The following is a 23,586-nucleotide window of genomic DNA, read 5'->3' as shown; positions in this document are numbered from 1 at the left end:
TGTATAGATCTTCTATTTTTCAATAGCTAAAGTACAACATAATGCTTAAAACACAGAAAGTGGTAGCCAGGCATCATTACACGCTATGTGCGAGGCGAGCGCTATAGTCTGGACATAATTTCCAAAGTGTGCTTCCGCTCATAAAACGCTTTGTGGACACGGCCTGTGAATGGTCCGCAGTTGCAAATTGAACTACACTTGTACATGGATGGTAGATTTGTACGTAATTAAAAATGACGTATTATTTTAATTTTCACCGTGACAGTTTTGTTTGGGTCATAAAAAAGACCTACAGTAGTAGCAACAACACCATAATAACCCATTTTGGGCGAGAATCCCTTTTGGTGTTTTAAACATGTTGAATATAGCAGATCTACAAGCTCATTTAAAAAAAAAACAGACCTACAAGCTCGTAGCGCGGCACTCGGTGCCGCCCTACGAGCTTGTAGGTCTGTTTTTTTTTTATATCGTGAAAATGTAGTGCAAATCTTTGAATATAAATTATATTCTTTCAGAGCGAATGTTTTTAACTCCAATCTTTGCTTCTGGGGGAATCCCTGGAACAACATATTTTCAGATGGGGCTGAGGTGGCCAATTACACATAATCTTGGGGGTCCTTGACATGAAAATGTTTGAGAACGACTGACATAGATTCTTCAGAAAAATGTCAGGATTTAGAAGACATTTGTAGAATCGTTCCCAGGTCTAAATGGGATAACAGAGTAAAGTACCTCAAAGCAAGGGAGTTCTTTAAGAGCAGTGGGACTTGGTTTTATGTTTGTTTGGTCCCTGTGATATAGTCCCCACATCATAGGCCTCCTCTATGTCGACACTGGTGCTGGGAGTGCTGGCAGACTATACAGATGAAGATGGCCATACTTATTAGAGAAAAGAAGTTGACGACGAGAGACCCAGCAGTGAATTCCCTGTTCATTTCCCTCAGACTTTTCAAACGGTATATACAATCGTTCACGCTGTGGACAAAGCCAACTCGGATCGTGACAAATCATGACGACAAAGACAATGTTTTGGGCCGATCAAATTATATAAATATATTAGGGGTGCAACGGTTTTCGGTTTAAAACCGAACCGTTCGGTACAGCATACACGGTTCAATGCGCTCTAATGAACCGCGCTATTTCGGTTTGCATTAATTCATTTCTTACAGCTGCGAAGAATGTATTTCTCGGTCAAACACTGGCCTACTTAGAAGTCTAGCACTCTATCGGTCACACACCGTCCTACTAAGAAGTCTAGCACTCTTTCGGTCACAGAAGTGTAGCACTCTTGTCGGCCCACCCCCTACACACACACACACACACAGAGAGACGGCATGATGAGGAGAATCCAGCCCTCGTCTTTAAACGTCGTTCTTGGAATAATTATTGATCGTCATACACAGAGACACACACAGCGGAGTAACCTCGCGCCAACAGGCTTCTAAGCACGGTCTTTGTAAATTTGTTCAGATCTGATTCTGCATATGCACTCGCTGTTTGAGTGCTAATTAAGAGGGAGAGTGAGAGCAAAAACAACCCGCAGCAGGACATTAATTCCGTCAGAAAAGTCCCAACAAAATACGACCATGTCCAATCCATGACTGTAGATAGAAGCCCTTCTTCTAATTGCGAACGCAATGAGCACTAACTATGAGACCCTGCAGATTGTGTCTGTCTGTCTGTCCCGCTGTGACACCACCCGCCCGCCACCAGAGGGCGCAGCTGTAGCACACACACACACACACACACACACACACACACACACACAGTAGAAAACTTAAAAAAATTACTAACTAAAAAGAAAAAAAAAGTAAGTAATTTATTCTAATTGTTGTTATTGCAATTTACGAGCTGCGTTTGCGCGTCTTACTTGTAATATAAGCATAATATCCTTAAATCCTCATGTAGACTTATTGTAAACTTTTGTATTTTTCTGTGCGACACGAGTACACGACGCATTCACTGTGTGAACCCCTCCCCTCCCCTCCACCACTCTCCTCTCCTCTTCCCTGCATGTTTTTTTTCCCCCTTTAAAATAATGAAAAGGCAGAAATGCCTAATAAAATAATATATGCAAAAAAAAAGAAAGAAGAAAAGAAAATGCTATAAATAAACTTTTTTGAGTGGTGCAAGCCACTGCCTGGCTGGCTGGCTGGGTATGAGCATGAAAACAGCATGGTTGTTTTTCACCACCTGTGCGCAACCTAACACAAACACACACGCACATTATTAACTGTATATATGATGATTTTGTGTGTGCCAGTACAGTACAGTAGAGGGTACAGTAGAGGGACCGGCACACAGTAACTCTGTAATTTCTCAACCGTTTCGGACACGGGGCGGCTCGCCGGAACCGGCCCGGCCCCCTGGGCGTGTTCCTGGGGGTCACTTCACACGGGTGTAATTTTTTTTACTGTACCGAAACCGAACCGAAACCGTGGCCCCCATACCGAGGTTCGAACCGAACTGTGGTCTAAATGAACCAGTGCACCCCTAATATATATATATATATATATATATATATATTCTTTCAGAGCGAATGTTTTTAACTCAAATCTTTGTGTCTGGGAGGGTCCCTGGAACAACATATTTTCAGATGGGGGTCGGCGGCCAAATATATATATTTTTGGGGGTTCTTGACATGAAAATGTTTGAGAACGACTGACATAAAAACATGGGTTTTTCCTATCAGGATTTAGAAGACATTTGTAGAATCGTTATCATTGATTAGTGCAGCAGAACCTCCTGTTCCAAACAATCTGTGCTGGGGGGGGGGGGGGCTGGCTTTTATCCATTGCACAAACCTCTTACTGGCAAAGCTGCATGCTTTGATGCAACTTTTACTTTTATTTCCTGGCGAGGCTTATTGTTGGCTCTGCCCCCTTCTGAGAGAGAAAAAGGAAAGAGATGTTTACCCAGAACTGGAGCAATGTTAAAATCGAAGTTGAATGAACAACAAAATCAAAATAATAATGGAATATGCATTCCCAAAACTCCTCTGTGTGCACGCAAGCACGTGCGTGTGTGCGTGCGTGCGCGCGCCGATCTCCTTGCACTCCATTTATCCTGGAAGAGATGGATACAGGTGATCACTTTGAACAACTTTGTATTGTTTTGCATATATTTCCCTCTAAGGCAGCGGTATCAGACCTTTTATCCAATATCCTTTTACCCATCCAGGTCCCATAACCCCCCCACCACGCACCCAATTAAAATGTAGATTGTTTCTGCTCTTAAAAATGTTTACTTATTGTCTCCACCAGGCCGAAGGCATGGGGAGAGAGTATGTTTTGCACTCTGTCCGTGTGTGTGTGTGTGTCCTTCAGTCCGTCCGTTATCAGCTAATCTCCGGCACCGTTGGCCCGATCCACACACACTCCCTGGATGCCAACGACAAACCTCTGCCCCAAATATTCCTCAACGGCCTGTTATAGCTCCACCATGAGGCTAATTTAGGCAAAACACATTTCTGTAGATAACTCGTACACATTTTATCCATACATCACACAATTCGGTATACACTATCTCCATAGTCATGTGATCAACACAGATCTGCATACTTTCCCATCTTCCATCCTGATTGGCTAAGATTGGCTTCCAAAGCTCACATTGGTCCGTTTCGAACAAAATGCCACAAATCACAAACGTGATTGGTGTCCAATTTCCATGAAATTATACATGCACATTTCCACTAGGCCGAGGACGACATGCCACTATTTCCCCCCAAATCAGCCTCCTGTTTTTTACCTATGACTGCATCGATCTGTATACAACTTATGTATGCGCACTCCCTAGAGGCCATGGAAAAACATTGTCCTGCGTCCCTCCACATCTGCCGGTTATAGCGCCACCTTGAGTTTCCTTGATTTTATCCCAATCTCACGCAAATTGGTACAGATCTCTGTAGTCATGTGATCAAGACGAGCCTGTTGGATTTCTCAGATTCTACACTGATTAGCTAAGATTGCCTTCCAAAGTTTTCAGGAGTAGCCCGTTTTGTAAGAAATGCTGCACATGTCCTGCTCATCCAGAATTCTATCCTCAGAGATGCTATGAGTGATCTGGCTCTGCATTTCCTCAACAAAATGAAGAAAATTGTTGCAAGAAACAAACAAAAAAACATGTTTATATTACTCATAAACATTTTGCCAAACATCACACACTCCTATCCTCCTGGTGGAGACCTGTGCCCAGAAGGGCACCTTTTCTAGTTTTTATGTTGCTTACATCTTGTTAATTAAACTGGACTGTAATGATTATTAGCCTACTTCTCAGGAGCCCCCCAAAAAACAAAATCCTGCCAGTATTAGAAGTATAACTTTATAGCCATAATATATTCAAACTCTAATTAGGCCTTTAATTATTATTATTAATAATCACAAACTGCAATCGAAATGCTGACAACCAGCATTATGGAGACTGCGCTCAAGTGTGCAGCCAACTATTGAAAATACTGGGGCATTATTGTGAAGACATTGTGGAATATGGATGAACAACCTTGTGATTGCTGAATGGTGACAGCTGCGTATACCATATGGCAGAGATAGACACAATTGTTGTTTGTGCACACTATAAAACACAAGTGTGCTGATAATAACTCAAATACATCATAGCCTATAGTGCACTCTCTATAGGCTTTCAACACAATTCCACAAACATGGTGGCCATAGTTATTCTTGATGGATAATATGGCAAGTTAAGAGCATCAGTTCTGTCCTATTGAGCTGAACTTTTAATCGGCTTAAATGTAAAAAAAGGAACGTTCAGCAGATTCTACGATCACTGGGATTGTTAAGAAAATCATTATAACTGTGCAGAGACTTGACTTGTTACCCAAAACTTGCAGCTTTTCACTTTAGCAAACGTTTTTTTCTCAGTCTGTGATGCTCCTCTTAACCCATTTTGGGTGGGAACCCCTTTTTGTGTTTTGAAGCATTATGTTATACTTTAGCTATTGAAAAATAGCAGATCTACAAGCTCATAGCGCAGCACCGAGTGCCACACTATGAACTTTCTACTTTTTAAAATAGCAGAAAATGTGCCTCAAATCTTTGAATATATATTATTACAGAGTGAACATTTTAACTCAAATCTTTGCTTCTGGGGTGGTCCCTGGAACAACATATTTTCAGATGGGGGGGGGGGGGGGGGGGGGGGGGGGGGGGGGGGGGGGGGGGGGGGCGGAGGCATATATTACATATAATTTTTTGGGGTCCTTGACATGAAATATTGAGAACCACTGATACAGAAAGGTTTTTCAGAAAACTGTCAGGATTTTGAAGAATTGTTTTACATTTCGACGTCAGGCCTAAATTGGTAAATTCTTCGCTTCTGAAACCCGCTTTTATGTTTGTACGTCTCTATTGACATTGTCTCTCATGCTAGGTACAGTACAGTAAGTATAAAGTACTGTTTTGACATTCAACTTATAAGGGCCCAATTACACAGTCAATGGAGCCAATCTAATTCAATTGTCATGCTCCTGGTCTTGAGCAACTGAGGAGGTATACAAGGACTTTATAAAATAAGCTGGTTGCCAATCTTTGGGACCAAAATGGCATCGGTCAAAGTGTTTTGTGGAATAACGTTTGCATGTCTATCTACTGTAACTGGGGTAAGCCTGTTTCGTAGTGTTTTTTAATGTTCTAAGGACCTTAACAAATAAAAACTTGGCTACATTGAGAGCCGGTAAGTTTGCCTGTTTTATTCATGCTGTTAATATTATTGCAGTGGGTTTACTTAATTTGATACTTTGTTGTGCCAATCGTTTCAGTAGTTTATATTGTATTTTGTTTAGGCATTTTTGTTGAGTGAGCAGCTGATTGACTACTGTTCTCTTTCTTTTTAGTTTTGAGGCGTGTGGGCGCTTGGTTGAGCACCTTGTTTTTCTTGGTTTTGATTTTCAAACCATTTTTCTACTTCAGCGTGATCGGCAAACCCAGCTGTTGCTCCGTGGGGGGGGATACACTGTTAGTTTTGATCATGGCGAGTGTTGGTGTGCTGCGTTGAAGTGTGTGTCTCGCAGATACACTCACTTCTCTCAGCCAACCAACGGGAGTGGAGAGCACAAGCCGACTGGAGAGTCGGTGGCCAGCAGCCGCTGAGAATGTTTAACCCATTTTGACTTTTCTATGTCAGTGTTTCTCAAACATTTTAATGTCAAGGACCCCCAAAAATATATGTAATTAATTGGTCACCGACCCCCCATCTGAAAATATGTTGTTCCAGGGACACCCCCAGAAGCAAAGATATGAGTTAAAAATATTCACTCTGAAAGAATGAATATATATTCAAAGATTTGAACCACATTAAAAAAAAATAGCAGACCTACAAGCTCATACGGCGGCACTCGGTGCCGCGCTATGAGCTTGTAGGTCTGCTATTTTTCAACAGCTAAAGTAATCAATCAATCAATCAATCAATCAAACACCAAAAGGGGTTCCCGCCCAAAATGGGTTAATGTTGTATGTTATTGCTCATCACACATTTGAACGAATTTAGAATCAAATTATTTTCATCGCTTAATTTGTACTAAAATACATCACATGGGTGCACCTGGGCTCGTATCCTCAGTGATGTATCCCAAGGTCATCGGAGGTTTCGGGGGCTCTCAACATCATACCCCTCACTCAGGTGACCCAGCCAGGGTGATCAAGTCCAGACTTACGTCCCAGTAGCTACCCTCGATCAGTCCCATTAGGGGAAAAACAAGGGCCACACAATCCGTTGCTCCGGAACTACTCTGCCGGGACTGAGAGGTACCATTCTGGCGTGTGGAAGGACTAGGCTCTGTGGGTTGACTCCTGTCCGGGCCCACTCCTGCTCTCACCAGGTCCAGCCCCCTGTGCGTCACACCAGACTCCCAGCACCAGGCACTTCATTCATTCACTTCATTTAAACAGTCATGTGCTGTAATCATTGTATTCTACTCGGGAGTCGTGTTCTTTTAACATTTAGGCCTGACGTCGAAATTAAAAAAATGTCTTCTAAATCCTGACAGTTTTCTGATGTTTTCTATGTCATTTCATGTCAAGGACCCCAAAAAGTATTTGTAATATGCCTCTGCCCATCATCTGAAAATATGTTGTTCCTGGGACCTCCCCCCCCAGAAGCAAAGATTTGAGTTAAAATGTTCACTCTGTAACAATATATATTCAAAGATTTGAGGCACATTTTCACGATTTTTCAAAAATAGCAGACCTACAAGAGCTTGTAGATCTGCTATTTTTCAATAGCTAAAGTATAACATAATGCTTTAAAACACAAAGGGGTTCCCGCCAAAAATGGGTCAATTGCATAACTACCCAACAAACCCAAGTCATCACGGGGCCCTCGGGGCCGATGTTGGGGGTAAACCGAGGTGTCCGAGGCTGAGTGGATAGAGAGGCCCATCTGGTAATCAGAAGGCCCATGGCACGTGTTGTAGTGTCCCTAAAAGCAAGACCCCTTTCCCCCCTAACAACTCCCCCCTGATACGACCACCTGAGCAGAAGGTCCAGCACAGGATGAATAAAGTTCTCTCCTCCATCTTCCATCGCACCGTCGGGGAAAGAAAGAGTATACGCGCATCAGTAGGGGGGCTCTTTGAGGCGCAGGCCAGCCATGTTTTCATTTGGTTGGACACGGTAATTGTATGTAAGTAAGTAAGTAAGTAAATTTTATTTATAAAGCACCTTTCTTAACAAAGTTACAAAGTGCTGTACAATGAACACAATAAAAGCAATCAAAAAATAAAACAGGACAGTACAACAAGCAAATAAGAACACAATCAAGTAAAATCAGGAAAATGTTTCCGAAATAAAAACGTTTTCAACAAACTCTTAAAAATATTTACAGACTCAGCGTTTTTTAAAGTGCAAGGCAGGGCGTTCCATAAAGTAGGTGCAACTACTGCAAAGGCACGGTCACCCATTGTCTTTCGTTTTGTCCCGGGAACCATGAGTAGGCTTTGCCAGAGGATCGCAGGGATCTCACATTTACCTTGGGGGGCAGAAGATCACAGATGTATGGTGGGGCCAGTCCATGTATGGCTTTAAAAGTAGTTAAAAGGATTTTAAAATCAATTCTAGCCTTGATGGGCAGCCAGTGGAGTGAGGCTAAGACCGGGGTGATGTGTGCTCGACGGTTGGTGTTGGTGAGAATTCTGGCTGCTGTGTTCTGTACAAGTTGAAGTTTGGATAATGAGGAGCTGGATAGAGTGGTATAAAGTCCGTTACAATAGTCAAGGCGGGATGAAACAAATGCGTGCATGATTTTTTCTAGATCAGTGGGAGTGAGAATAGATTTTATTTTAGAGATGTTGCGTAAGTGATAGAAGCATGCCTGGGTGACTTTTTTTACATGGGAATCAAGGGTCATCCTGCTGTCGAAATGTACTCCCAGGTTTTTGACTGTTGATTTTACATTTGATGCCAGTGGGCCAAGGGACTGTTGAATAATGCGGGAACTAGCCTCTGGGCCAATGATGAGGATTTCAGTTTTGTCTGCGTTGAGCTGTAGAAAGTTTTGTGCCATCCAGTACCCCTGTGTGGGAGTTGTATAACATTGGAAGGAGTGCTGTTAAAGATGGGCCTTTGCCAGTCAGTCAGCTGCAGCCAGGATGCAACTTGATGAGATTTGTCTGGCCTAGGGACTCGTAGGGAGTCGCTCCGGTATGTTTTGAGGGCATTAAACTATGTGGCTACTTTATTTCTGTTGGCTGTTAACATATCCCTCTCATTTCATTATAGCCGGTGGCCAATGACCTTGTTGCATTGCAGTGACTATGATTTAAGGGTGGATGGAACACCATTTCAGGGTTTTGATAATAGTGGCGGGGAGCACTGTCTTAACACTTCGGTCCAAGATCACTGTCTGTACTAGTATCAGTCTGCGTGGGGAACCTCAAAAGGAGGAATACCGCTTATGTTTCAATATATCTACACTTCTCCAAATGAGAGCAGGGTTAGGTATTAGACTAAGGCCGATTCTAAAAACGCCTCTAAATCCTGACCTAAGGTTTCTGAAAAACTTCAAATATTGATATAGCAGAATCAAAATGTTTACATTTTTTAATACTGTACATACTGTACAGAACCCAAATATGGGTTCCCAGCCTGAGGGGGTAAGATACAAATAGGGGTTCCCGCCCAGAATGGGTTAAGGGCGTGCTAAGCACAAATCCAGGGTACTAGTATCAGTCTGCGTGGGGAAGTTTGAACAAACGTGTGAATGTTGATATATGTGTTTTATGTTTAAGAATGAACTAATAAAAACCCTATAAAAAGCATGTTTGATTCGTAAAATAAGGAAGTTATTGAAGCATTAAACAAATCAATTGTGCATATTAAACCTAGCTAAATCTGTTGCATTCTGGGGAATTCGGATCCCGGCAAATCTCACCGAAAACCGAACAATCACCCATAGGGGTGCAGTACTTTAGTTAGACTAGTCATTGGTCCGACAAACGACAACCCACCTTAAACCCTAACCTAACCATAACCGCAAGCACGGGAGCAGGCGCTAGTCTGTTGGACTAATGCTCCGTCGGATTTACATGCGGTCCCCCACCCATAGGCGTTAACATTTGGTGGAGGTTTGGTGACTGTGTGTGAAAGCCATAGTTTACACAGAAAAAGTACAAAGACATGCACATCCAACCCACATTTTGAGATAAAAGAATGAAGACGCTCACACAATGTGTGCTCCGATGCAACTGATAGGTGCCTTTATTAGCACAAATTGGTGACTGTGATGTTTCGAGCACAATGCTCTTCCTCAGACTAAAGGTGTCTTTATACGACCCTCTTGTCAATCATGATCACATAGAATGTGACAGCTGTGTACAGACTCACGTGATCAAAACAACAAGTCAGGGATTGTACAAAGGCAATGATAAAGTGACATATGCATGATAGAAAATCAACAATAAATACACATACAAAAATGTCACTATTCAGACATATATATATATATATGTATTTTTATCTTTGAAAGCCATAGTTTCCCATGCCCATGTGATTCCCATAATTGTCACACTCGGTATGCCGAGTGTGACAATTACGGTGACCCCTCCTGCCCCCTTTGGATCCCGGGAAAGATCACTCCTGTCAGATTTAGACAATGTTTAAAAGTGTTCATTTAAAGTCACTTTGCAGTGATGTGCAAGATGTTTTCTTAAAGATGGAGTGCCTCAACTTTTGTATTTTTCCACTTTGTCATGTGTCTATGAGGTGACGGTACTTCATTAGACGGAGTCGTTTTTTATGTGCAGTGACGTAGACTCTGTGGGGGCGGCGGGGCTCGAGCCCCCATGAGGAATTAGACCTGAATATATCATTACTCTATGGACTATATATATTCGCCACTGTCCGTCCCGTTTGTACTGCGCCAGGTCGCGCCGCGACCGTTCGCACAATTCTCGTCTTTGCATTGACTTTGTATAATCACGCCGCTCTAACCATCCAAGTCTGAACCACCTTTACACTGGTCCTCTTTTGTCCTGGCCCGGGGGCAGGGGGGTGGGGGGTGGACCGCGTTGCCTGTCCACTTGTACACATGCAGATCAGGCATTCAAATGCTAATCTGGTGGCTTGTTTTCACCTGCCTCTGCCGCGTAATAACGAGCGGCCTTGTGTGCGTCCTCACAAACAGCAAAAATAGCCGAACTGCGTGCGGGCGTGCGCGCATATTCATTTGTGGACAAATTGAAAGTGACATATTAACTCATACTCTATGCACACATATATTTTTGGGTGCCAAGTGTACTATCTTGTGGAACGAGAATTCGGAGTGAAATGTTTACTTTCATGCACATAGTTCTACTAAGAGTCCTCTACACATAAATTACTTTCACTTACATTTACACTTACTGTGCCCCCCCCCCTACACACACACACACACACGCGCGCACACACACACACACACACACACACACACACACACACACACACACACACACACACACACACACACACACACACAGTCCCACACACGTTCATAATTCTTTGCACATCGAATTTATGAATAGTGAAGCAATGTCCAGGAACAGATTTAAATCACTGCCACATCAAAATCAATTTCACGCTGTGTAAATCCCATGCCAGGGGTGTGTGTGTGGATCTTTGTGTGTGTTTGTCAATGTATGACAAACACGTGTGTTGTGTTATGTATGTGCATATAATATGGATCGAAAGATATTAACTTTTCATTTGATTTCCTATTATGATTCATTCCTATAAGATGATAAGGGTTTATTTTTTTATTTTTTTCATCGATCAAATTTCAAAGTGTTATGTTGCTGCGGTATAAATTTATGAATATGAGATATCATAAATTGCACACACTGTTGGCCAAATTCTAACTACACCCACACACCATAATATAATAAAACCAATCTTTAGCCAGTGGTTCTCAATATTTCATGTCAAGGACCCCAGAAAACATAAAGGGAAGCTCCGCACACTCAGATCTGCGCACAATCAATGTATTTATTTAGCAAGCTTTCGGTCTACTGACCTTCTTCAGGCATGAGAAGGTCAGTAGACCGAAAGCTTGCTAAATACATTGATTGTGCGCAGATCTGAGTGTGCGGAGCTTCCCTTTATTTTTTCTCATGTTCCCTTTGTTGTGGACATTATGTACGAGCACAAAAAACATAGTATAAAACAAGCATAGACAAGATAAACAAAAATATATAGTTTAAACGACCAATAATGCTGCGTCATCAACCGTATGGTATGTATATTATAACCTGACCATGGATTACATCAATAAGGGCCTGCAACATTACTGAGGTACACGTTCCACTTGAAACCATATTTATCCAACTGGTTATTCATCTTTAAAGACAAGTAAGACGCGCAAACGCGTGAAGCGAACGCAGCTCGTGTGTGTGTGGTTGTGTGTGTGTGTGCTACAGCTGTGCCCTGTGTGTGTGTGTGTGTGTGTGTGTGTGTGCGTGCGTGCGTGCGTGCCACAGCTGCGCCCTCTGGTGGCGGGCCGGTGGTGTAACAGCGTGACACCACACAGCGTGACACACACACACACAGACACTCAGCCCCTGCTGTCATAGTAAGTGGCTCACTGCGTTCGCAATAACTCCTCTAAAGCAGCCACAATACCAATAAGCTGAGTGAACCATACGTGTGCTGGAGGCAAATCCTCAGACTTCCATTCTTTTAACCATGATCTTCCTGATCAACATTAATGCTGAGGAGATGTTTTAATGGCGATGGATCCCCCAGAATAAACACACCATAGTGTCTGTCAATACATGAATAGGTGTACCAGGGTCCTCGCCGCACCTCCAGCAAACCAGACTCTCTCTGAGCTTAGCCCTGATCAATCTTGTCGGAGTCCAATAGACTCTATTAATTGTTTTAAATTGAACTAATCTGGTTCACGGGACATAACTGACGGTGAATGGAAGACCATCCTACGTAACTCAAAGTCTTTGAGTTACGTATAGAATGATCTTCCATTCACCGTCTGTAAAGGATTGATTAAAGTCAGCCTCCCAAATCCTCTGTACGTTGATGGCTGACCTTGGTGCGCTATCACCATAGAATAATATTTTGATGCCTCGTGTCCAGTTCCAAAAACACTATTTTCAGAAGGTCAAACACTGTTGGCTTATCGGGGTGAGATCTTAAAATGTGTCGATAGTAAAGGCCGAATGTGAAGATACTTCCAGAATTGATTTTACGTGGAAGATCGTATTGCTCAGTAAGTTCTGTGAAACTTGTAACTATATCTCCCTCATACAGATCCTTCAGAGCCAGAATACCCTTTTCTGCCCGAATGATTTTCTTTTTTTGAATCGATGAGGAGTTTTGGAACGTTCACCCTCTTCTTGAGTCTTACTTTAAGCTTTAATGGCTGGAGATACTTCTGTTTTTCGTGACATGATGCACAAAGAGGACGGACGGATAAAAACAGAATAGATGGCCAGACAGAATGGAATTTGTAACCATAACCACAGATAATCATGCATATCAAATTGCTCGGTGTGATAACAGCTTCCATCATTATATATTCAATCATCCACATTGTATGAAGTGCCTCAGGAAAAAAAATCGTCTAACTGTGTCCGCTTTCATTATCATGTAACAATAATAACTATTGCCAAAATAATTTCCTCTGGCATCTGGCGCTGTGACAGCGCCAACAGAACAACATTAACAAGCTGGCCACATGATATGTCTGTCTGTCTGTCTGTCTGTCTGTCTGTCTGTCTGTCTGTCTGTCTGTCTGTTCCAGCAAGTCAGTCTCTTTCAGCCAGTCTTGTCTGTCTATAGTACAACAAGGTGCGTGCGTGCGTGCGTGCGTGCGTGCGGGCATGCGTGCGTGCGTGCGTGCACACACAGATGCTGTATTTCTTTAGAGGAACGGGAGGCTAATAATGAATAATCAACTACTTTAAATGTACAGTACAACACTACCCAGCTTCTATACATAAAGCATTTACGGTACTTAAATTCTGTATGTCCATCCATCCTGCGTTATTGTCGGGGAGGTGTCTCTGTATCGTTTGCGACAGTCAGTCAGTCACTCATAACTAAACATTGTGTGTAGTGTTTGGACAACAAGGTGATGTGTAATTGACATCAGAGCGTAAAGAAGGAAAGTCAGAGTCTAATGCAGATTAGGGAGTGCGATGTAGTGCAAATTGTGTCGAGCGATTAGGTACATGAAGTGAAGGTTGTGCAAATTGTGCCAAGTTTTAGATTGTTGTGTGTTTTCCCTCATCACAGAAGTGAATTTTAACTGTCTGAACTTCTGATGACTTTCATTCTCGTAGCCCTTCATGCGGGACTCACGTTGACAACAGATGGAGACCGTTGTTCCTCGTACACATTCAGAATTTGTAATAGTCACTTCATATTATAAAAAAGACAAACAGACTTTGACAAACAGATGGAGTGTGTGTGTGTGTGTGTGTGTGTGTGTGTGTGTGTGTGTGTGTGTGTGTGTGTGTGTGTGTACTCGTCATCACAAGGCTCTGGTAGTATGCTTTGTTCTCCATATAACATTGTCATTGTGAATATAGTAGTATATAGCAGTATACCCGAAAATGGATTATATTTGATCAACTCACTTCACTTCCTTGTTTTTTTATGACAGACGCCGGGCCAGCGCGAGCGACACTTATGGGAATACTTCCATTACCAAGCAAGGAAATATACCTTGTTTTGTTTGTGTAGTATTCAGGCTGATTACCCACCTCCGCTTCACGTCTATAAACGTCCTCAGAAGAATCACAGGGAATCATTCAGAATCAGGAAACAACACATACTTCATTAGAAGAGAGAGAGGGAGAGAAAAAAACCTACAAAGCGATGCGATATGTAGTGAATAGAATCGTGTCAAAAAGTTACATTTGAGCCTCCTGAAGTTATTGAAATTCCATAAGACATAAGACACACAGTGTTTGTTCTGGTGTTTTTCACTCTCATGTGTACCGAAAGGGAATTGGACTTTTGAACAAAGGGAGTCTGTACGTGCTGGTCCGGTGCAGCACCGGAACAAGGACACTTTTGGTGATTCAAGTCATTATGTTATACTTTAGCTATTTTCAAAAATGCAGCACAAATCTTTGAATATATATATTTTTTTACGTCAGGCCTTCTTATTGGGTGCTAGTATACAAAACGACCTACTGTATGCAGGTCTTTATCAGAGTTGAATTGGACTTTTGTTTGCACTGGGGCTGATTCTAGAAAGGTGTGGCTTGTGCTTTCAAGACATTTAATTCACTTTATGCCGCCTTGCCCTTTCTCTGTCACCTTTCATCTTTTATCCGTTTGTTCTAATCTCTCTCTCTCTCTCTCTCTCTCTCTCTCTCTCTCTCTCTCTCTCTCTCTCTCACACCCTAACCTAGATCTGTCACACACATACTAAAATGTATGCACATGTCACACACACACACACACACACACACACACACACACACACACACACACACACACACACACACACACACACACACACACACACACACACACACACACACACCTCTTGTTTCTCAGTACCTTTTTTTCATTCTCTCAAACACGCGCACACACATGTATAGGGTTGAAGTGGTAAATGCACGCTTTTGTTAATAATAATATTCAATCTACGATAGTAGCTAGTAACTAAAGTTTTCAAATAAATGTAGTGGAGTAAAAGTACAATATTTGGATCTGAGATGTAGTGCAGTAAAAGAATATTGAAAATGGGAAATACTCGAGTAAAGTGCAAATGGCTCAAAATTGTACTTAAGTGAATGTACTTAGTTACTGTCCAGCACTGCCACTAGCGATGCATGGACTCCCCAACGACCATCACTAGTAACAATGTGGAAATGATCTGTAATAATGTTACCTAATGATGTACGATGCGTATAGCGCAAAACTGCCGTGTTGCTCGCGTGCTTTTAGCCACTTCTATACGACTGTGTCGCGATAAAAGGATCGCCAGGGTGTCTTTACTGTGCGTTTGTCTTTGTCTTTGTCTGTTTGCATTGTCTGTATTTATTCATACCCGTATCTGGTATAGCTTTGCTGTCGAGAAAAATAACTTTAAGCGGACAGCTTGTTGCAACGTTACAGAGAGCGAGGGCACCTCAACCTTTCCAAACCCCAATTGTAAATCTATTATACAGCAGCAAATGCTGCTTCATCCCTTTGACAACATGTGTTTTTCTTTTTTCGCCGCAGCCAGCTTGTATTCACAGTCTGCACACGTTATATCAGTGAGTCCTTGTACCTGTACCGAGGAGCTGTCACAATGCATTCTATCCAATTTAAGTTATGTTTTGGTTCCACCGACCTTCTCTCTGATTCTTTAAATTTACAGTACACGTTCAATAATGCATGCTTCAACTCCACTATACATCTCATGAGGCCTGTTATGCTATATTGTATTTGGCACTCCACTCCACTCCACTGCAATTTTACTTGAAAACTTTAGTTGCTAGTTATGTTGGCATACTTAGAATATTATCACAAAACATTAACAACTTGACTGCTTTTATACGTTGCCATTTTCAAAATTACATTTCAAGATTTTGACAAATGTAGATATGCCGCATTGCCAGCCACTGTAACTTTTTATTAACAGTGAGCAGCTGACATAGAGATGTGGAAAGCCTGGTTATAAGTGACAGTGGAACAGCTGTTCACTGCAGCGCTAACGAGACAACATAGATAGATAGATAGATAGATAGATAGATAGATAGATAGACTGGCTCTTTACGCACGCATGCGCGCGTACACACACACACACACACACACACACATACTGTGACACACACACACAGAGGGGAAAGAGAGAGGAAAGAGGGTAATTTTAGAAATTATGAAAATCTGCTGTGCACACAAGCAGTGCCATCTGTCAGCGCGCACACACACACACACACACACACACACACACACACACACACTCTTCACTGTAGTATGTTGTGTAACAAGATAATCGGTGAGCCAAAATCAGCCCACTTCACTTTGAAATGACACCATGCTTGTTTGAGTGCTTGTGTGTGTGTATGTGTTCATGCACGCACTCACGCGTGTGTGTGTGTGTGTGTGTGTGTGTGTGTGTGTGTGTGTGTGTGTGTGTGTGCACGCTCATGAGAGGTGAGGATGGTAGAGGGCAGCGTTCTTATGTAAGCGTGTCGGCAGGCACGCACGCGGTTTGGGTCTGGAACACAGGCATCCACATCCCTCCATCATCGTCCTCATCGCTGCCTCCCACTCGGTTCACGGGTCAAACATCTGAACAGAGACACTGAGAGAGAGTTTTGAGGGGTCCAATTAGTTCTGCTCTCTCTCTCTCTCTTTCGCTACCACTCCCTAGAACTCGGCATGAGGTGAACATTTTTGTAACTGAATCAATTATTTTTAAATATATTCTGCCTTTATCGATAGATTATAGAGCAGGGTATTCAACTAGATTAGGTCGGGGGCCACAACTGTAGAATGATTGTGAGTGGAGGGCCGCACAGCGTGCGCGCGGTAGCACGATTTTTTGGGGGTTCTACAAATGCATTTTGTTTTCAAACACACAGATTTATGTAGGCTAATGCATGTGAGCACAGGCATCCGGTCTATCTATTAGAATAGACCTATTTGACGGAACGAGTGTCAACGAGACACACACACGCACGCACACACACACTGCAGGAGTCTGTCTAATTTCTCTCCAAAAGCCCTTGAATATGATATAGAATATAATTTAGGATTACTGTCATTATGATAATCTAGCACTTTACATATCGCACACATCATACCCGTAACTTTCATAAGCTCTTAAAAAAAAAAAAAAAAATTCATTCATTATTCCAAGGGCCACTAGGGGGGCGCTCCGCAGGCCGCCGGTTGAATATCCCTCTTATGAAAAATCGTTAAAATGTGGTGCAAATCATTGAATATATATTCTTTCAGAGTGAAAGTTTTTAACTGTTCTGGGGAGGTCCCTGGAACAACATATTTTTTTTATGGGGGTCGGCAGCCAAATACATATAATGTTGGGGGTCCTTGACATGAAATATTGAGCACCACTGATACAGAAACATGAGGTATTTCAGAAAACTGTTAAGATTTCGAGGCCACTCGGACTCGGGTCTAAATGGGTTAACCTTACTTTACCGTATAGGTACACCACAGTTTTTATTTAGGCCTCTGCACCGAAGTCTGACGTCAATATCGGTATAGAGGGTGCTAAGTCCACTGGTTCATGTCCTTTTTTATTTGCATTGTAATCCCCATAGGGGGATTTTAGATCGCCTCATATAAGAACCTTGTTTGAAAAATAAACATGTCATCCATGCCGTTTCACTCATATTATGAAGAATCAACTGACCGAGAGAAAATGCTTTTGTTAATGCTGGTGAAGTAGTTACATTTTCCCTAGAAACAGACTGTATCATAAGTGACTGACTGTCGTAAACGATACAGAGACACCTCACCTGACAATAACGCAGAGACAGCTTGTTTATTTTTGGACCACAATGCTTATTATATGTGACGATTTAAAGATGAGCCCATGGAGAAATAACTTTGGTGAACCGGGGGGATGAGCGAGTGACGTCAGGACTTCGGCGCTATATCTTTAGGCCTATATACACTAATTCAACATCTCGTCCCCATGTTTTATAGAATGTTTGTTCTGTGTTTTATTATCCGGGGGCTTTAATGGGTCATCCTAATCGGTTTCTTGGTTTGTTTTGTTGGGTAAATCAGATTTCAGAATCAGATCTGGTTTAATTTGGCCAGGTAACGTGGAATTAGATTGTGTGTGTTGCTCTCCCAGGAGACATTACACACAACAGTAACTCCATCATCTCATAATCCACTTATGCTCAATTTATAATCCGCCGTATGACATTGTTCACGCACCGGAAATAGCCGATCTCCAAGCCTGCGGCACGCTGCGAGCTTGTAGTACGGCTATTTTAAGTGCGTTATAAATCAGGCATTATACTGCTTGCACCAATGGTTCTCAAAAGTGGGGTTCGGGGACCCCCAGGGATCCTTGAGGTGGTTATAGGGTTCCCAGCTAAATTATAGATAGGACGCTTATAGGTGAACAGATGTCCCGATCATTTTGATTTTGAGCATCTACCAATACCGACTTATATCGATATTTATATTTTATAGAACACGTGGCGTTATGCCATATCACAAGAGTACAATATCCCAAAATCACAGACAATTTCCAGTCTAATATCATGGATATGGATATAATATTGATACTAGGGGACGTACCGATAACGTTTTTAGGCTCCCGATCCGATTCCGATCATTTGAAAATGACGTTATCGCCCCCCCGATTTCCGATCACCCTATCCGATCGGGATCAACCCTAGTGAAAAGGTTTCCTTTTTTTTCTTTTACATTAAATTTTTACAGTAATATTTCTTTAAAGGTATATTCAGTGATTTCACTTAATTCAAATATCACTTATTTTTTTGTTTTGTTGTGATAATCCTCCCTACTATAGAGTGTGCTGACCATATAAGGAGTTCCTCCCTGTCCCCAGTTAACCCCTGGGGGTCAAAAAACCTTAGGTTTCGTTTTTGACTCTCTATCCTGATTGGACGAAAGGCTGGGTCCCACAGCCAAAAACGAAACCTAAGGTTTTTTGAGTGAAATCACTGAATATACCTTTAAAGAAGTCTTTTCAAAACAATTGACATATATTTCCCCCCCCACATCCCCATGGCAGCACAAATACAAACAAAATCTTATCACGAAATGTTTTGACAACAATAAATACAGAACAAAAATAAATAAATAATAATAATGACAAAACGAAAATAAAACACATTACATACAGTTAAACAAACAAATGCACAATGTCCGTCACAGTTCCCTACCCCCACCCCACAGCTGAAAAGGTTTCCTTTACACGCTTCATCAACAGTCTTAATCTATTCTGGGCGGGAACCCCTTTTGGTGTTTTAAGCATTATTTTATCATTTAGTTATTGAAAAATAGCAGATCTACAAGCTCATAGCACGGCACCGAGTGCCGCGCTATGAGCTTGTAGGTCTGCTATTTTTCGAGAAATATTTCGTGAAAATATGCCTCAAATCTTTGAATATATATTATTACAGAGTGAACATTTTAACTAAAATCTTTGCTTCTGGGGGGGTTCCTGGAATAACATATTTTCAGATGGGTGGGGGGGGGGGGGGGGGGCATATTACTTATCATTTTTGGGGTCCTTGACATGAAATGTTGAGCAGTGAGCACTGAAAACATTAGGTTTTTCAGAAAACTGTCAGGATTTAGAAGATATATATATATATTTCCTAAATGGGTCTAAATGGGTCTCACTGCATGTGAACTGAATAAACCTCCAACTTTCTTTGATCATAATCAGATTTGAAGTACTCTTGTTACATGAGCTTGGTTACTACGAGCAAGTGTTGTTTTTGGCAGCATTCTAGTTTTAGTCATAGTCCCTTGAATAGTTTTCATTTACTCTTAGTAACCTGAAATGTTTTATTGTTAGTCTAGTTTTAGTCGACTAAATGTCATAAGACTAAATCTACAGTTGATTTAGTCGACTAAAATGTATTTTGGTGGAACTCGATGCTGTCGAAATGACTGATTTTACACTTGCTGAAAATCTGATCTACAAGCTCACAACGTGAGCTTGTAGATCGGCTATTTTCAGCATGCAAAGTGTAAAATGACTTCTAGTAGATGACTTGTCCACTAGTCCCTTCCTAACATTTTAGTCTAGTTTTTATTTGTTGACGAAATTGTCAGTTTAGTCTTAGTTTTAGCCACCATAGCTCAGGGTTCATTTAGTTCTCGTCAGTGAAAAAAGGTAGTCGACGAAAACTGCCACGAGCTAAACCTTGCCTTTTTTTTTGTATGGCCGTGCTTGGTTCGCTGCTCCGTCGCTTTGTTCCATCTCTACCTCTCTGCACTTATAGTCTCATCCCCTCCTCACTTTGTCTATATGTGCTTCTTTCTCATCTCTCTCTCTCTCTCACTCTCTCTCACTCTCTCTCTCTCTCTCACTCTTTCTCCTGCCATACTGAATCACCCCCATCATCTGCAATCTCCTCTGTGCTGAATATCCATGTCTGCACATGTGCACGCGTACACCCAAACACACACACACACACACACACACACACACACACACACACACGCAGTCCCTTGCGTACTGTTGCTTGCTGCCACTTCAAAGGTAACCTGCTAATTAATCCACTTAGCATAGGAGGAGAGAAGGAGGAGGGAGTGGGGGGAAAGCGAGGCTATAATGGCATTGAGGAGAAACACAGGAGAGGAGAGGCTGTTACAGAGGTGAGGAAAAGCAGGAGAGAGGAGTGAGGAGAAGTGAGGCTATGGCGTTGAGGAGGAGAAATAGAGAGTGCTGCAGAGATTAAAACAGGGTGCATTTTGCATCCCAAAACGCAGTTTATAGTTAAGGGACGCAATAAAACAACGACTACTGTACTACTGTAGTGTTTTTTATTGTAGTTTATTTTGCTAGCTTCAGTTATAATATTAATTTCTTCTTCTGTTTTCTACATGGATATAACCACATTATAAATAAATGACTCCTAACATCGTTAAAGTGGGACTCATCAAATGTCCCTGGGACTCATTTCTAAAAGACCATCCCTGCATCCCCGGGACTCATTCCATTGAAAACCTATTTCCATCACTGGGGCTGTTTATAGAGGCGAGGAAAAGCAGGAGAGAGGGAAGGAGAGGGAAGTGGAGTTGATGAGGTGATGAGAGACCATATGAATTATGTAAACATCCCAATAATGCTCTCATTATGCCAGACGCCTTCCTTCAGCTCGTTAGACTGTATACTGTACACAGCAATGGAGTGTGTACGAATGGCAAAGCGTAGGGATGCCAGGTTTAACCCATTCAGGACGGGAACCCCCTTTTTGGGGTTTTAAGCGTTACTTCATACTTCAGCTATTGAAAAAATAGCAGATCTACAAGCTCGTAGCACGGCACCAAGTGCCGCACTACGAGCTTGGAGATCTGCTATCTTGTAGATCTGTTTTTGAAAGATCGTGAATGTGGCGCAAGTCTTTGAATATATTTTTTTTTCAGAGAGCGTTTTTAACTCAAATCCTTGCTTCTGGGGGGGTGGGGGGGTGCCTGGAACAACATATTTTTAGATGGGGGGGTCGGCGGCCAATTACATATACTTTTTGGGGTCCTTGACATGAAAAAGGTCGAGCACCACTGACATACTGTAGAAACATGGGTTTTTCAGAAAACTGTTGGATTGTAGAAGACCTTTTTTAATGTCTAAATGGGTTAAAATGGTCCCTCTCTGGAGTGTTTCTGTAGTCCTTAACGGTTCCATTTTTCCACAGTCCCGAGTTAAATCGACATGGCAGGAACTGTTCTGCGTTTGCGATGGCTTTTCACATACGATGTGTTCCACGTTGGCGACCGCATGCATGCTGTGGGCTGAGAATGTCGGTCCGGTTATGGTCCAATTCAGCGTAATCTCATTCACTATATGCTTTAATGGCATACAAATGCTAACTCGAACCCGCTAATTTGCATTTGCAAATAAAACACAAAAACATGCTTTCTGCATAACACTTCTCTCTCCCGCCCACATTCTCTCTGTCTCTCTCTTAACCCTCTTGGCTCTTGCTATATCTCTGCAAGTCTGCATCTGTCTCTCTCGATATCCCTGCTCGAAAAACCAGCATAATTTCCATGCTGGTCTATGCTGGTATGTGCAGGTCTTTGCTGGTCTGTGAATTATTTTTCAACGTTTCACCCTCATGTTTCCATGTCCGTCGTTCTCAAACATTTTCATGTCAAGGACCCCAAAAATATATGTATTTGGCCACCGACACCCATCTGAAAATATGTTGTTCCAGGGACCACCCCAGAAGCAAGGATTTGAGTAAAAATGTTGGCTCTGAAAGAATATATTCAAACATTATGCCGCACTATGAGCTTGTAGATCTGCTATTTTTCAATAGCTAAAGTACCCTCCCCGGAATCCGAGTAAGGAAGCTGCCATTTCCGTTCACGCGTATAGCGGGATTACAGTAGAGAGAGAAAAAGAGGAGGACAAGAAAGGGGGAGGCTGGAGACAGACTACAGAGAATTAGAAATAACACCATGACATATAGTGCAGGTCGAGCTCAGACACGCCATAAAAGCAGAGAGTCAAGGTGATACTTGTGAGCCTGCTTCTTTCCCTGGTTTGTTTGTTTTAGCCGGCAGGCACCAAAACAAATACCAAACGACAACCGAATGCAACGATGGCACCGATACCAAGGCGAGGGGGAGAGAGAGAGAGAGAGAGAGAGTACTGTGAGCTGCTGATATGCCTTGCAGATCATTTCAATGGTGTGATATCACACAAGACACTGTGGCGTGTAATATATCACAGTTGGGAGTCATTTACTTTAAGTTGGCCCTTCATATACAGTAGCATGTGTGGATATGTAAGGGATAATATCTGGCTATAGGTGGTCATTGTTGGGAGATAATTCACCCACCGAGGGTGATTGTGGTTAATGAACGCAAAGATTTCCATTGTGGTCCTAATATGATCACAGTAAATATGGAGCACCAAAGTCTGACCAGTTTGTTCTGTGTTCTGTGTTTATTTTATCCCCATTCTGAATCCCCATAGACTTGTTACTGCTCCCGAATTAGTCACGTTTTCACCCAGGAAACCGAGTGTGTCAAATATGAGCGACTGTGACTATCCTAAACGATACAGAGCCACCTCCCCGACAATGTCGCCAAGACAGTTTTTGTTTATTTTGCTTATTATATGAGATCGGTCCACAATGCATACATGAGACTATTCTAAGATGACCCAATGTTATTCTGCATAGAGAAAACGGCAACAAAAGGAAAACTTTCCGTCATTTGTTTAGTTTTTCCCTGCTATGATCGTTCACGAGCCATGGTCGTCCGTGGTGGTTTAGCAGCCTGTACTGCCCAGCCTCGTGGCTCACTTTCCATATGGCAGCATCTGAAATGGTCTGCCTGAGACAGACTGAAAAGTACAGTTTGAGGGAAAGTTATTTTTTCTTTTGAAGGAGGGACGGTTCATGAAGCTAGCTTGCCCCACACCCCCCATATCTGTACAAATGTG

The sequence above is a fragment of the Protomyctophum parallelum genome (assembly GCF_964188405.1).
Source record: "Protomyctophum parallelum genome assembly, chromosome: 23".
Taxonomy (NCBI): Eukaryota; Metazoa; Chordata; class Actinopteri; order Myctophiformes; family Myctophidae; genus Protomyctophum; species Protomyctophum parallelum.
Note: the sequence above shows the minus strand (reverse complement) of the source record.